General features: G+C 41.7%; 1 protein-coding gene across 1 annotated transcript in view; it reads left to right on the top strand.

The window, feature by feature from the left end:
* Window positions 1–17,522, top strand: part of LOC138165307 (5'-AMP-activated protein kinase catalytic subunit alpha-2-like) — a 75,021-nt gene that overhangs the window by 10,651 nt on the left and 46,848 nt on the right. The gene's annotated exons all lie outside the window — the stretch shown is intronic.

Raw genomic sequence — 17,522 nt, 5'->3', positions numbered from 1 at the left:
CTCAGGGTAGGCCCGTAAAACATGTACACCAGTAAAGGGAAACCAAATGCATGTAAAAGAGTTTCACAAGGTGGAAAGCACCATCAGTTTGGGGGGTGAAGCAAATCTTATACAGGACATGGCTGGCAGATAAGCGAGGGAGCTGGTTGGATCCTTAAAACAGCAGCCCTACAGACACTCTCCTCAATGGAAGGGAAGGAAAGAGGTGAAGAGAGGTTCAGTGACTTTACTAGGGTCCCACTGTTAGTAAGTGTTTCAGGAGGATGGAGATGAGACCTTCATGAGCCCAGGGCCAGCCCTCTATGTGCTAAAACACCTCCCTGGTCCCAATGAAAATAAAAGGATGTTATCAGGGTTAAATCTGACTTTTTATGTGAATATTTTACAAAGTATATGTGACTTGAAAGTAATTCTATATTTGCCACATTGAAAGTAGAATTAAGATTTTTTTTTTAAAATACATTTTTATTGATATCTCTCTATACTACTTCCCTGGGTGATCTTACCAGCTGCCATGGATTTAATTACCATCTCTATGCCAATGATTCTCAAATCTACCTTTTCTACCCCAACCTCTCTGCTGACCTCCAATCTTACATCTCAAACTTGCTCATTTCTCCCCTTTCACTCCCTCATATCTGACCACTGATCAAGTTCTGTTTTTCTACCTTTCTAACGTCTCTCCCTTACTCTCCTTTCCAGCCTCTTAATGCTACCACCATGGTGGTGCCCGCCCTCATCACCTCATGCCTGGAGGATTGAAATGCCTACTGGTCAGCCTCATTGTCTCAGTTCTCTCCCCACTCTGTCTTCCCACTCAGCTGTCAAACCAGTCTTCCTAAAAGGCAGGTCTGACCATATCACCCCCTCTCCACCCTTATTCAGTACTCTGGTGACTTCCTAGCCTCTCTGGGAGTGACTATACAATCCTCTGACTTTTCAAGCCCTGTGTAATCAGGCCCTCTCCTACCTTCCCAGTCTTCTTACACCAGACCTGCTTCCACATACTCTGCACTCCTCTGACAGCATTCCTGGTTGTTTCTCACACAAGACAACTCCATCTCCCGACTCTGGGCATTTTCTCTGACTGTCCCTCATGCCTGGAATCCTCATCTCCACCTCCAGGCTTCTGGGCTTCCTTCAAGTCTCAGCTAAAACCCCACCTTCTGCAAGATGGCTTTAGCATTCCTCCTTAATCTTAGGGACTTTTCTTGAGATTTCCTTCAATTTATCTTGTAAAAACCTTGTTTGTACACGCTTGTTTTTATGTTGTCTCCCTCATTTGATTGTGAGTTCCTCAAGATCAGGGCCTGTCTTTGGCCATTCTTTTTATCCCCAGTCCTTAAGCAATTAAAATACAAATTGACTGACTTTTCCTATTGCATCCTATTGCATTCAGAACATCATTTTTTTCATAACAAGAATAAAAAAGAGGAAAAAATAGTTCAGGGAATCTAGTTACCCCCTTGAAAAAGTCTGACATCAATAGTATTCCATACCCTTAGGCTCACTTCTGTAAAGAAGGGAGGGAGTTGCTTAAAAGTCCATTTTTTAGAATGTACTTTCATTTCCACATTCAGTTGGGCCTCAGAGACTTAAGATTCCAAGAAATCTGGACACTCAGCAAAGGCTTCAGATTCTTAGAATTAGCACCATAGAAGTGCTAGTTCCTAATTTGCTCTCTAGTTTATTAAAAAACAATACCTATAGTACAAATAATTCATGTCTCCAGGAGATACTTGTAAACATATAATAAGTTTTCTTACTCAGTTTTTGTTTGTTTGAAATAAAGAGATAGACCAGTGAAGTAAATTGAAGAACTCAGCTCAAACTTGAATTTTTCAGTTAGTCAACAACATTTAAGCTCCTATTCTGTGCTAGGCAGGCACTGTGCTAAATACTTGGGATATAAAGAGACAATAGACAGACCCTGCTCTCAAGGAGTTAGTAATCCAGTGGGGAGGAGGGAGAACAGGCCAATAGATGTGTGCAAATGAATTAAATGCAGGCTACATCGGAAATCATGAAGAAAGGAAAGACACTGGGATCAAGAGTGATGGGCATAACCTTCCTCTAGAAGACAGAATTTTAGCTGGGACTTCAGGGAGGCTGGCAGGTGGAGATGAGGAGGGAGAGCATTCCAGGCAGGGGTAATAGCTGGGGAAAAGACCCAGAGCTTGAGAGATCATGAAACAGCCAGAAGACTGCAGGGAGTGAGGTCTAAGAAGACTGGAAGTGTAGGAGGGGGCCAAGTTATGAAGGGCTTTGAATACTAAACACAGGCTTTTATATTTGATTCTAGAGACTATAGGGAGCCACTGGGAGTGAGTAGGGGGTGACATGGTTGAATCTGAGCTTTAGGAAAGTCATTTTGATGGGTATATGGAAGATGGCCTGGAGTGGGGAGAGACTTGAGGCAGGCAGACCCCCCAGCAGCTATTGCAATAGTCCAGATATGAGCTGATGGGGTCATTCATCAAAGTGGTGGCAGGGTTAGAGGAGAGAAGGGAATGTATACATAGATCGGCCTTGGCAACAGATTGGATATGGGGATGGGGGCCGAGATATCGTGAAGTTAAGATGACTCCTATGTCGTGAGCCTGAGTCATTGGGAGGATAGTGGGAAAGGAGGTAGGGAGTGTGGGGTGTAGGGGGAAAGATAATGAGTTCTGTTTTGGACATGTTGAGTTGAAGATGTCTCTTGGACATCCAATTCAGAGGTCTGAAAAGTAGTTTGAGATGCAAGATTGGAGGTCAGCAGAGAGGTTGGGGTAGAAAAAGTAGATTTGAGAATCATTGGCATACAGATGGTAATTAAATCCATGGCAGCTGGTGAGATCACCCAGGGAAGTAGTATAGAGAGAGAAAAGAAAAGGACCCAGGACAGAATCCTGAGGGACACCTAGGGTTAGAGGGTGTGACCTGGAGAAGGATCCAGCTAAGGAGACTGAAGAGTGGTCAGAGAGGTAGGAGGAGAACTAGGAGAGAGTAGCATCCTCCAATCCCAGAGAGGAGAGTGATTCACGGTGTCAGAGGCTTGGCAGAGAGGTCATGCAAAGGGAGGATGGAGAAAAGGCCGCTGGATTTGGCGTCTAAGAAATCCCTGGTCACTTTGGAGAGAGCAGTTTTGGTGGAATGATATGATTGGATACTGTGTTGAAAGAAGAGAGTGGAAGGAGAGAAAGTGGAGGCTTCTGTTGTGGATGGCCTTTTCACCTTTAGCTATAAAGGTCAGAAGAGATTTAGAAAAATAATTAGGGGGTGGAAGGATCAAGTGAGTGTTTTTTTGAAGATGGGGGAGACATGGTGGTTACACATGGGCATGTTTGCGGGCAGTAGGGAAGGAGCTGGTAGACAAGGACAGATTGAAAATACCTGATAGAGTAGGAATGACAAGGGGTAATCTGTTGGAGAATGGGATTGTTTTCAACAGCCTTTTCCCATTTTTCAAATAGAAACAGTAAATCTAAGGAAATGAATTATATTTCTGATGATTAACAATAAGTCAGATCTTTTCTAGATATTCCCCCTCCCCCATTAGTTAGGGAATGGCTAAACAAGTTGTAGTATATGATTGTAATGGAATACTATTGTGTTTGCTATAAGAAATGACAAGGGGGATGGTTTCGGAAAAACTTGGGAAGACCTATATGAACTGATGCAGAGTGAAATGAACCAGGAGATCATTGCACATAGTAACAGTAGTATTATAATGAAGATAAAATGTGAAAGACCTCACTACTCTGATCAATACAGAGATCTAAGACATTTCTGAAGGACTCAATGATGAAAAAAACTTCAAGAGAGAGAACTGATGAACTCTGCAAATTGAAGTATAATTTAAAATATTTATCTTGCTTTATTTTTTTACAATATGGCTAATATGGAAAATATTTTTTCATTATTTCACATGTATAATTGATATCATATTGCTTGCCTTCTCAATGGGTAAGGGAGAGGCAGAAGGGAAAAAGAGAAATTTAAACTCAAAATTTTAAAAAGAATGTTTAAAATAAATTATAGGAAATAAATTAAAATAAAGAAAAGGTCATACCAGAAAAAAAATACCTTTTAGATCTATGCCTAGGGAGAAAGTTTATGACCAAAGAAAGGATAGAGATATTCATAGAAAGTAAAATGGACCATTTTGATTACATAAAATTAAAAAGCTTTTCCAAAAACAAAACCAATGTAGCTAAAATTATAAGAGAAGGAAGAAATTAGAAAAAAAGATCTTTGCAGAAAGGTTCTCTGATAAAGATCATTTATCATATTATAAATACCATTTCCAAATATATAGGGAATTGATTCAAATTTATAAGTGTTAAAGCCACTCCCCAATTGATAAATTTTGAAAGATTATGAATAGGCATTTTTCTGAGGAAGAAAATCCAAGTTACCAGTATCCATATTAAAAAAATGTTCTAAATCACTAATAATTAGAGAAGTACAAATTAAAATAACTTCAAAATACCACCTGACACCTATTGGAGTGGTAAAGTTGACAAAAAAGGAAAATGGCAAAAGCTGGAGGGGCTGTGGGAAAACAAGCACAAATACAAAATGTACCGTTGAAGGAACTGTGACCTGGTCCAGTCATTCTGGAAAACAGTTTAAATCTCTGCCTTAAATCACTGTTTTACTGCATAACCTATGAAGCCTGTGCTCCCAGAGAGATCAAAGAAAGATGAGGATTCATATGTACAAAAATTTTATAGCATCTCTTTTCATGGTGGCAAAGAGTGGATACCCATGAATTGGGGAATGGTTGCATATGTTATGATAAATGACTATGATGCAATACTATTGTGTTATAAGAATGAAAGAAACCTGAAAAGACTGGCAGAACTGCTGCAGAGTGAAGTGAGCAGAACTGGAACAATGTGTATGATAACCATGATATTGTAAGAGCTTTGGAAGAATAGGAACTCTGATTAACAAAGGAACTAACCACAATTCCAGAGCACTCATGTTGAACCAGCCTGCCCTACCTCCAGGTAGAGAATGAAGGATTCAGAGAGAGTGTGTGTATGTATGCGTGCACACATGTATACATATAAGCATACAATATACATGTATGTATCCACTATGAGAATTTGTTTTATTGGATGTTTGTAATGGATTTTAATGGGTTCTTTGGTTTTGCTTTTTTTTTTTTCTGAATGAGGGGAGAAAGACAGGGGAAGGAGAGAATCAGAGCTCAATAAAATTGATGAAAAAAATAGGTCCTGCCAGAGTCCCCCAATTTTCTTTTTTGACAGGATTACTAAACTAACAGATGAGAGCAATGCTGTCAACACAGTTGTCTTTGATCTCATTCTATTCCTATGGAGGCAGTGTAGAGATAGGGAGTGACTGATAATCCCACCCAGCGGATTCAGAGCCCACTGACTGGCCAGACTCAAGGCATCATGCTTAGTAATTCAGTGTCATTGCAGTGGGGCTCCCCACTGAGGGCCTCAGGGCTTGTACTTGTGCCGGTGAACATTTTTATCATTTACTTGGGTGAAGACATAGCTGATTTGCTCCTCAGTTTTGCAAACGGCACAAAGACAGCGTATGACAGACCAGGGTATTGTTCTGAATCTATTAAGATGAAATTCAATGGGGTTAAATGTCAAGTATTGCACTTGGGGAAAAAAAATCCTCTCCACAAACAGAAGTTGAAGGAGGAATGGATATACAGTAGCTCTGGAAAAGGGCTGAGGGGCTTAGTGAACTGTACGATGTGCCAGCTGAAAAAAGCTAATAGGATTTGGGCTGCATGAGGGAGGGGAAAATTCCAGGGAATAAGGAGATGATGTTGTTGTCCAATCATTTCAGCATGGGTTGGATTGTGGCTGAGGTCCCTCCCAAAGGCCCCCTTCCATGGCCGTGGGATTGATTTCAGGTGACCTGGTGACTGGCCACACCTTCCCTGGTTTCTCCCAGAAAGAAGAGCCTTTTTAACCCAAGCATGAGGCTTTTGTTGGATTAAAGTTTCTCTCTTTCGATTTCTCCCGTGTTCTTACCTAGCCCTGTCACTGATGTGTTAGCTTTGGAAGAACCACTTTGGCAGCTGACGGAGGGTGACCTGGAGTGGGCACAGACAGGCTGTTGCTGTGGAATCCAGAAGAATCAGAAACCACAGAGAACGACTCCTCAGGCAACAGCCACACTTAGATGTGACAGTAAACCTGACACCAGTAATACCAGCACCAGTGCCCTCTCCTGTTGTACAAAGCTTCTAGTCATGACGATGGGGAAGGAACCCTAAGATCTTCTGTTTAATAATGCCATGCATTTGTCTATTGACTTTTAAAATCAAATTTTATTTTCAGTGATGCTCAGCTTTCTCTTCCTCCTCCTCTCCCTCCCCCTAATAATGAAAAAGCCAGAAAAACAAAGCCTCTGTTACAAACATGTGCAGTCAAGCGAAAATACCCTGGGATTAGCCACATCCCAAAAAGGAGGTCTCCGTCTGCCCCTGAGTCTGCCACTTCTCTGTTGGTGGGGCAGCAGCCGGGCTCCATTGTGGGTCTTCTGGAATCCAGGTTGGCCCTCATGTGGATCAGAGCTCTTACCGTGTTGTGATTATATGCATTCTTTTGGCTTGCCTCCCTTCAGTGTCATCCCAGGTTTTGTTGAAGCTCTCCCCTTCAACATTTCTTACAGCATGAGGGTGCTATGCTCATGCATCCGTAACTGATTGGATGCACCCTTTGTCCCCAGTTCTTTGCTGTCAAAAAGAGGTCACACACACACAATTTGTGTACATGTGGATCCTTTTCCTTTTTCTTTGATCTGTTTGGGAGTAGAGGCCTAGTAGTGGTATCGGTGACTCAAAGGAAATGTAGCATTTAGACCTTTGAGGGGCAAAGATCCAAATGACTTTTCACAGTGGCTACATCAGTTCACAGCCCCCCCCCCCCCGGCAGCACCCTAATTCAGTTGTCTCTCCAACATTTGTCATTTTCTTTTTTGGGCAACTTTACCAATCTGATGACGATGAGAGAGAGCTCTGGAGTTGCTTTACTTTGCATTTCTCTAATTATTTGTGATTGGAAGCATTTTTTCATGAAGCTACTGATAACTTGGATACTGCACATGACCAATTGGGGACTGACTCTTAGTCTTAGAAATTGCCCTGCATTCTTATGCTGCCTTTAGACTCCCAGGCTGTGTCCAGGCCGGACTTGGGCCCAGAATTAGACTCTTTTCCCCTTCCTGTCAGAACTCTCCTTCCTGTAGGGCTGCTTCTTGATCTCTGGGAAGTTAGGAGGGCATCAAGCCATGCTAATGTGCACATGGAGAGGTGGTATGCAGTAAGAGAGAGAAGAAGGCCTTGGCATCAGGAAAAGCTGTGTTCAAGGCCAGCCCATGTGACTGTGGGCTAATTGCTTAACCTCTCAGGGCCTCAGGCAACTCTCAGGGCTACTAGTGGCTGATCTGCATCTGGGAAGGGAATTCCCACAGCCCATATGGATGAAATCATCGGTTTAGAACCAAAGAGGGGAAAATGTGTCAGTAGAAGGTAGTCCTTTATCCCTTGTAGAGGTTTTTACATTTTAACAAGATCATGCTTGTTAATCCCTAATTGAATTTCTAGTTGGTAGAATATGTGGAATTTCAATTAGAACTACAAAAGGAAATGAATTTTACACAGTGTGTGGGCATTCCTACCTTGTGCTTTCTTAAGGTAGTTCTCATAAGTGGTTTCTTCTTTTGACCTTCCTTCCTTCCTATGTCTAAATCAACAGATTCTTTTAAATTGGCAGTTTCCCCCCTCTGTGCCGTCACTGCTGTGGCAACTGCCAGGGCGACTTTGGTGTTCAGGTCAGATGGGCTCTGTGGTGGTGTGGATATGTGGCCCATTTTTAAGGGGGAACATCCTCATTTAGAAACAGTAAGACAAGTAATATAATTTCAAAAACAAAAGAGGAAAAACGAAGCCAAGAAAACTGCTCGGCATTTCCCCACCTCCATTCTGTGTGAAATAACTCATAGAAAGAACATTTTGGGGGGGGGGTGCTGGAGAAAGGGCTTAGGACATTTTTTCCTCTTTTGCTCAAATGAAATATGCCTCCTTGTCACTTGCACCCATTCATTTTTAATTCAGCCCTCCTCTACCAAGTGAGCCTGGTCTGATGCTTCTCTGTGGCAGGGTTACCATTATTTGAAGGAAGCTATCGCATCTCCTTGAAGATTTCTTGGCCAGTTTCTTTAGCTATTCCTCAGATGACACGGACAGAGGGCTTATGGAAAGATGAAAAGAACCTGGAATGTCGGGTATGGAAGGCCAGGACCTTTCTTACTTGGGTACTCACCTTTCTGGGCCCCAGTTTACTCTTTTGTCTCATGAATGAGCCTGGGTTTTCCATTGCACCATGTATATATGGAAATAACTAGGAGATAGAACTTCTTCATTTCTTTTTGTGTTGACTCAGAGCTCCCGTGCCCAGTTTTCTTCAAGATTGGCAGAAATGAGGTCACTCATCTTGTCAGGAAATTGACATGGCCCTTAGACTTGGGTATTTTTTTTTTACCCCAAAATATCACGTCCTTACTTAACCCTTTCGAGATAATTTTTGAGTCAAGAAGAAAATTAAATTTGCCCTATCAGATCTCTGAGATGAGATTTTCAGAAATAACAAAGTCACATACATGGATGGCATTCGGTGTTATAAGTTATAACTACCCTCCCCAAATTTAACATTTAATGTGTTACGAACTTAAAAAGATAAATTCTTATTGTAGTCGTTAGTAAAGCTGTTAATTGCAAATGTAATGGAAGTTATGCCCTTTCTTCTGATCTAATGCCGAAGATATTGCTGGCTACGCAGAGTGTGTTTTTATTTTGAAGTATGTGAACAACTTTATTTTTAGAATGGTGTTATTGAGGAAAACATTTCAGGCAGCTCTTATCTCTGCTAAGAATAGTGACCTTCCTCGCCCCTAAAAGGGAACGGTGTTATTGCTTAGTTGGTCCTTACGTTAATCATTAGCCACCTAGAAATTCTATAATCTTTACTGCTGTCTTTATTTTTCAAGACTTTGCTAGATTTTCTCTAACCTTAGACTTTCATCGCTTCTAATAAAATTTAAAATGATCAAAATTTATTTTTCTACTATCTTAATTTTGAATGCTACTATATTTTAACCTATTAAACAGCTTTTGATTTATGAAAATCAACAATTTTTCTCCAAACTATATACATATTACACATACACATATTGTGTGTATATATGTGCACATGCATTTAAGAATTTGTCCATGTTTAAAACCCATAGTGGGGGATTAGTTTCAAAATTGTGAAAGCTAGCTAGCATCGTGGGCATTGCAGTATGGTGCAGGCAGGATACCTAGATTCTAATTCTACCTCTACTCAGAACTCTCGGTTCTCCTGGCAGCATTCTGAGGAATTCCCTCTGATAATGAAATCACAAACATGAGCCAAAAGAAAAACAATAATAGCCATTTCAAAATCCTCAGAGTGAGGGCTAGCTAAGCTAAGCTTCCATGAGTTATAACAGCATTGCAGCAGCCTTCTGGTTGGTCTCCCTTTTCTAGGTCTATTCCCGCTCCAAACTAGGCTCAATTGGCAGAGTGATTTTTCTAAAGCTCGAACTGGGCCAGGTCCCTTCCCCTCCCCCAGATGCAGGAGCCTCCTGTGACCTCCAGGAACAAATACAAATTCTTATGTTCGGCATGTCAGGGCCTTCAGGCCCCAGCCCATTCCTGTCTCTCCAAGTCTTCTAGGACTGAACTGCCTCCCCTGTTCCCTGGAATCCAGCTGTAACAGCTTCCAAGTGCATGACGCTTCTCTTTGTCCTGGCCGCCACCCTCTGCCCCCTAGCTTCCTTTGGGACCTTCTACTGGGCACTTCCTTGACACTTGGCTCTTGGTTCCCTTCCCTCCCAGATGCCCTTCCCCTAAGCAGCATCTGTCCTATGTGTCCATAGTTATTTAAATGTTTTTCTCTTTAGAATGTGAGCTCCTTGAAGGCAAGGAGGGGAAGTTTGTCTTTCTGTCCCCCAGTGCTCAGCACACTGGCATGTTGTTCATGCTTAATAAGTGCTCCGTGACTGATTAATATTAGGATTTTGTTGTGACCAAGGACCTGGAACACATTTGCTCTGTGCAGCTTCCCAACAGATCTCTGGTGGGAGAAGTGCAAGCTTCCTGGAATCACAGGGGAAGGGTGTCCCTTTATCTTGTTGTCTGTAACAGAGGTTGGCAATATGTTGCATTCATTTTCATGGCTGCCCTTTGACCAATAAAGACTGAGGTGTAATGGCTCTGTTGGCAGCCATAAATATGAGTCAGAGCTATGAGATCTTTGGAGCTTATGGTAGCACAGTACAAATGCATTCTGGGTGGTGCAGTGGATAGGATGCTGAGTCTTAAGTTGGGAAGACTCACCTTCTTGAGTTCAAATATGACCTCAGACATTTACTAGCTGTGTGACCTTGGGCAAGTCATTTTACTCTGTTTGCCCCAGTTTCCTCATCTGTAAAATGAGGTTGCAAAGAGTGAATACAGCTGAAAGACAACTAAACAACAACAACATATGAGATGTATAGAAGAAACTCATCTGTTTCATTTCTTTTATTCTATCTCTTTCTATTATTCTATAATCTGGCTTTTTTCTCCTCCACAGTGCTGAAACTCTCTCTTGAGGCAAAAAACAGAGCAGCTAAAGATACCTTAACTTGAAAGAAAAAAGAAAGAGAAGCCGGTAAAAGGACATTCTCCTCGGGATCTACTCCTCAGATGGACGTGCTGACTATAGGGCCAGGAGGGATGAGAGCCTGCTGGGGAAGTGCCCACCACCTTGCTGAGTTTGTGATAGAGAAGAGAGAGACAGACTTAGGGTGATGGGCATGTGAGCTGTATGCAGAACAGTTTTCACAGGGTTAAGAGGTGATATCTTGTGGACCCAACGTCTAGGACTTGTCAGCCCAGGAAAGATGGGAACCTTTTAAGGAGGAAATTCTGGAGATGAATGTGAATGAAGAACAACAGAACTTGTCCAAGGAGGCTGATGGGGATTCATAGGGAATTCATCGATTTCTCTGTAGATTTAAGAAAAAAGAAATACACAGAAAATGAAAGCAAGGGTAAGAAACAGAGGGTGAATACTGACGTGCGGTGTCTGGCAAGCAGGTTATCAAGGGAAACCAAGGACAACGAAAAAGCCTTTAAAAATAGTCGTGTCTTTCTTATTTTACTTTCATTTCCAAGTATCCTTCTCTCCCCAGAGAACTTCTCTGCAACAAAGGAGCAGAGTGAGCATCAGCGGTCAGGAAAAGGAGCCATCGCCTCCACCATGTAGGACAGAATGCTGTCACTTGTCTTCAGAGCAGGGCGGGGGCTGCACTGGCTCCTCCTTTCCTTGAGGCTGTCCTTGTTGATGGGAAATTTGGCTCTGGATTGTTGCCATAGGAATTCTTTAAGTTACTAAGGGCTCAACACATGGTTTTGTGGTCTGCTTGCTTCCCTTTGAGCTAAGTTCATAGACATTTTCTTCTGCTTCTTTGTTCTTCCTGCTCATCCTTTCTTACCACACTATAATATCACATTTGGTACATTCCCCACAATAGAATTTGTTTAACCATTCCCCAGTTGATGAGTATTTGTTATGTTTCCAGTTCTTTGCTATTACAGAAAGTCCTGCTATAAATACTTTGGTGTACATGGTAGCTTTCTTTCAAATGTTTGACTTCCTTGAAGTACATTTGTAGCAGTAGGATCTCCTTTAATAGATTGCAAATTCCTTAAAAGCAGGGACTCTTGCCAGGATGGTACAAGAGAAAGGGCACTGGCATTGGAGTCAAAAGAAAAGAGTTCAAATTCTCCTTCCATTACTTACTAGCTGTATGAGTGTGAACAAGTCATGTGTCCCTTCTTTGCCATTGTCCTTCTTCTTTTATAATATGTAGGCATTAGACTATAGGATCTCTAATGTCACTTTTAGTTGTAAATCTATGATCATATAATGTCTCTGGTCTTTGTATTCTCATTCTTAATAATGTTTAATGATATATATATATATATATATATATAAGTATTTAGTATGGAATGTGACCACATAAGAAATCATTTGAATTTAGTTATCTAAGTGCTTATTAATTCCCTTCAAAGGTGCATTAGATAAAAAAGGCTTATGTAAATTGGCAAACACAAGACAAATCTTAATGCTTTTGATATTACTCTTTGTTGATCTCTAATACTCAAATAACATATCAGTATGATTGAGTATTTCTTTCCAAAAGTAAATTTATTATTCAGCTATTTTTAGCACTTAAGAAATTTTAAGTTCTAAATTTTCTGCTTTCTCACATTCACATTGAAAAGGCAAGAAATATAATATTAATTATATCTGTGAAATCATGTAAATCATTTCCATATTATCCATGTTGGAAAAAAGGGCAAGAAAAATAAAGTTAAAAAAATACTTCGATCTGAACTCAGACTTTATCAGTTCTTTCTCTGGAAGTGGATAGCATTTTTCACCATAAGTCCTTTGGAACTGTCTTGGGTAATTGTATTGTTAAGAACAACTAAATCTGTCACAATTTTTACTGTGTACAATGTCCTCCTGGTTTTACTCACTTCACTTTGCATCTTATTAAGTCTCAGGTTTTTCAGAAACCATCCTGTTTGTTATTTCTTACAGTAAAATAGTATTCTGTCATGATTGTATAACACAACTTGTTTAGCCATTCCTCAATTGATGAGTATCCTCTAAATTTTCAATTCTTTGGCATCACAAAAACAGTTGCTATAAATATTTTTGTATGTATAGGTCCTTCTCCTTTTCCTTTGATCACTTTGAGATACAGATTTACTAGTGGTGTTGTTGAGTCAAAGGGTATGCATAGTTTTCTGTTTTGGGTATAGTTCCAAATAGTTCTCCAGAATGGTTGGAGCAGTTCACAACTCTACCAACAGTGCATTAGTGTCCTGCTTTTTCCATATTCCCCCCAAATTTATCATTTTCCTTTTCTGTCATATTAACCAATCTGATAGGTGTGAGGTGGAACCTCAGAGATGTTTTAATTTGTAATTCTCTAATAATAGAGGTTTAGAACACTTTTTCAAATGACTACAGACAGCTTTGATATCTGTTTCTGAAAACTGCCTGTTCATATCAGTTGGGGAATATCTTGCATTTTTATATAACTTTGATTCAGTTCCCTATATATTTGAAAAATGAAGCCTTTATCAGAGAAGTTTAGTTTAAAATTTTCCACCTATTTTCCTGTTTTCTTTCTACTTTTGGTTGCATTTGTTTTGTTTGTGCAAAACCTTTTTTATTTAATGTGATCAAAATGATCCATTTTACTTCTCATGATCATGAATTAATGCTTTCCATGGATTAACTTCATGGCAAAATACAAAGTAAAAATCTTTGTCTAGAAGATAAAGTAACAAATAATTTATTTTTATACATGAAAAAATTTTTCCTATGGAATACTGGGAGAGAAAGGCCATTGACTTATGAAATAGTCATAATTTATACATTAGGTTAATCTTTGGAAAGCATTAACTTTAAAACAAATTGAGGCATTGATGTACTCCAATAATCCCTTGGCTACTTCCTGGATACTTTGATAGGTCTGTGATCTCACTGGTTATTTTTCAGCAATGCAGATAGCAATTCATCGTACTAGAGAGCAATTTATGTAGGGCTCTGAGGATAGCAAAGTGCTTTAGAAATAGTATCTCATTTGATCTTCCCAATAATCCTGGGAGTGAGACGATGTTATTGTCATCATGTTACAGGGGAGGAAAGTGACTTGAGAAGGGTCACATAGCCAGGAAGTGCCTGAGGCTGTATTTGCACTCTGGTCTTCCTGACATCACATCCAGTGGGACACCTCGTTACCTCATCAGTGTCTGTGTGACTATTACCATGTCTCTGAGGCCCGCATAACTCTAAGGGGTGTGTGTGTGTTTGTGTGTGTGTGTGTGTGTGTGTGTGTGTAGGACTAGCACCTCTTGTGTCAGCCCTTTTCAGGGTTGCTCACCTATTTTTGGGTGACACCTGTCACCCAACTCTTTTTTTTTTTTGAAAGCAATTGGGATTAAGTAACTTGCTCAAGGTTACACGGCCAGTTATTTCTGAGTGTGGTGCTAAGTATCTGAGCCCAGATTCTATCCCAGGTCATCCTGACTCTGGGGCCGGTGCTCTTACTCACTGAGCCATCTGGCCACCCCCTGTCACCCAACTCTTGCCCATTGTTTCAAGAAGCTGCAGCAGGCACAGTGGCCACACCCCAGTGAAACCACCTTGGCAGGTGGGCTGAACCAGGTTGAGGGTAACTGACAGGCCTCAAACTTGTTGGTTAGTTAGGTAGACGTTTATCCAAAGTGTGTGAGGACACCTGGCAGAATGGGTAGATGAGAATGCTTTGTTCTGAGGGCCATGATGGCAGCTGAAGCCCTTTAAGCTTGGTCAGCCATTGAAGAAGCCAAGGTCATCCATCGCATACCAGGCCATTGCTAGACATCCTGACTTTTGTCTTGCTACTGGACTTTGATGATCAGAAGAGACAGTGAGGCTGGCAACCTTATGCAGCTCTGCCTCACTTAAATCCAATTCTCAGGAAAGTCAAGACATCACCCCGTATCTCTGGCCCTCTTTGAAAATGAAGGTCGAACAACTGTAAGGGAAATGTCCCTGATGATGGAGGACTGTGGTCTGGATGATCTGTTTGCATGATGGTTAGAATATTTGAAAAAGTGTCTTGGAGGTGGCTAGGTGTAATGTAATGCCAAGGAAAGGCAACTTCCCAAGGTTCAGAATACCAGCATAGGTGCTCTCCATTTTATTCAGTGACCAACCAAGAACAGAGAAGATCAAAACATGACATCATTCCAAATACAGCATTTACTAAGGGTGATTAAATAATCTCCAAGTACTACCCCACCCCAGGACCTTCCAATCATTCAATCAATTACAAAGTCCCTGTTCTAAATATTACACCACCCCTAGGCTGTACCTTCATTTAGTCCACCACAAAGCCCCTCTTCTCAAATGGAGATTAGTTTCCAAACATAAGTAAAGTACATTCATTTGTTCAACCAAAGAACACAAAAAGGTCAAAAGTTCCCCACCCCTGGATCACAATTGAATCTACCCCAGAGTTACATCAAGTTTAAACACAGCACTTAATACCCAAATGGAGGTCTTTTCTTCATCTTGACAGGAGGCAAGTTCTCAGCAATCTTAGTTCCTGGGGAGACAAGGCTTAGCAAAGCCATAAGATACATTGCCAGTCCCTTCATTAATTCATCCTCTGTCTGTAGAACAGTCCTACAACCCCTGAAAACATTAGCAAAACCCTCTCCCAGGATTTCTGTAAACATACAACAAGAAAATCCTTCAGGGCTTCTGAAGCAACAGAAAGGTTCCCAGACCCCTGCAACAACAGCACTGTCCTTCACCAGTGGACAGTATTCACTCTGTCTGCAGGACAGTCTCCAGACCCCTGCAACAACAGCACTGTCCTTCGCCAGTGGACAGTATTCACTTTCTGTCTGCAGGACAGTCTCAGGAGCTCTTAGCCAACAGCCAGGTTCCAGGACTTCTTCAACAAAAGGACTGTCTTTTACCAGTGGACAAATCTGGCAAAACAACATCAAAACAGACAGACAAAGTACCAGCAAAACAGCCATGTCTCCACAGTCCTTGGCAGCTCCGGGGACAGGTCTCAAAAGTCCAGGGCGATTCAAAGTGGCCCCCAGCAATTTTCTCAGTTTCTCTCTGCCTCCATGAGGTGCTGCTTCCAAAAAGTTCTTCTGCCTCTCTCTTGTGTCTCTCCAAATCTACGTCACCAGCTCCTCCCAGTTCAGGACTCTCTTTTCACATCAACAAGTCCATCCCACAGGTGGGATTAACAAGCTCTGAGTTTTAACACAATCAGTTTGAAAACCAAGCCAATACTGGGGAATCTTTATATTCCATTACTATCACACTAGGTGGCACAGTGACTGGAGCACTGGCCCTGGAGTCAGGAGGACCTGAATTCAAATCTGGCCTCAGACACTTAACACTTACTAGCCGTGTGACTTTAGGCAAGTCACTTAACCCCAATTGTGCGCCCCCCAAAAAAGGCAAAAAAAGTGTTGATTTTTTTGTTATATGGGATGGCTATTTTTTAATTTTTTTTTTTTATTAAGCAATTGGGGTTAAGTAACTTGCTCAAGGTTACAAGGCCAGTTATTTCTGGGTGTGGTGCTGAGTGTCTGAGCCCAGGATTCGATCTCCAGGTCGTCCCAACACTGGAGCTGGTGCTCTTACTAGCTGAGCCACCTGGCCGCCCCTAAGTAATTGGGGTTAAGTAACTTGCTCAAGGTTACACGGCCAGGTGTTTCTGGGTGGGTGCTAAGTGTCTGAGCCCGGGATTCGATCTCCAGGTCTTCTCAACACTGGAGCCGGTGCTCTTACTTGCTGTGCTACCTGGCCACCCCTGGGATGGCTATTTGTGATAGGGAATCACTTAGGTGATGTAAAAATAAAAGATATTGATCAATTGTGTGTGTATATGTGTGTGTGCCTGTGCCCGTGCCCATGCGTGCGCAGAAGGACCTAGAGTGGGGAGAGATTTAAGGCAGGAAGACCAATCAGGTAGCTTTTACAGTAACTGATGTTTGCACCAAGGTGATAATTGAGTGATAATAAGGGGGTCGGATGTGAGAGAGTCTGGGGAGGTAGCAAGATTTGGCAATGGATGGAATATGTGGGCAAGGGAGAGGGAGAAAGTGAAGATAATACCAAGCTGAAAAATGATTGATAATCCGAGAGTTCCTGATCAAAGACATCTGTTGAAAAATCTTAGATGTTTTTTACGTATGCCCTGGAGAGACCTTGCTTAAGCCACTGTAGACTTAAATATCCATCATTCCAGGCCTTCAGAAGACTTTCCTTAGTGCACTTATTCCTTCTACTGATCAATTCTGAACAGAGGTGCCCTGGAGGACTTGCAGTAGCCAGCAGAATTCATTAGCAGAGATCCTAGAAGTTTCAAGCTGGTTAACATCAATAAGTCCAGTTCCCTGATTTTATACATGGGAAAACTGAAACCCAGACAAGTTAAGTGACTTATGTGCTCAAAGTCATAGAACTAATTAGTGGCCAAGGCAGGGCTGAAATTCAGGTTCTGTCTAAATTTTGGTGGCAGTCATTCAAGGGCTGGCCCTGTCTGAATTCAGGCTCATCCCTGTATGGCAGACCTAGTTCTCTGCCAGTCTCTGCTCAAGGCCTTTCAGGTTTGTTGTAGGATCTGCCCCAGCTTGTTCTCTGTGGGCATGGTCTTTGAGCCAGTGCAGGCTCACTTGTCTCTTTAGGGGCCAAGTTTAGGGGCTCCCAATTCCCTGCCCTAGAGGAGATAGTACAAACCCCTTAGACTGGCACTTAAGATCCCCCCTCTTCTCATCTGACCCCCACCTGCCTTTCCTTCCTTATTTCACACTATTGTCCTTCATGAGTTCTGCATTGAAGGCCAACTGGAGGATTGGCCATTGCTACTTGATC

This window comes from Petaurus breviceps, unplaced genomic scaffold (genome assembly GCF_028583685.1).
Source record: "Petaurus breviceps papuanus isolate PSGF00001 unplaced genomic scaffold, PetGlider_PUasm1.0 208, whole genome shotgun sequence".
Classification (NCBI taxonomy): Eukaryota; Metazoa; Chordata; class Mammalia; order Diprotodontia; family Petauridae; genus Petaurus; species Petaurus breviceps.
This window is presented reverse-complemented; position numbering and strand designations above follow the sequence as displayed.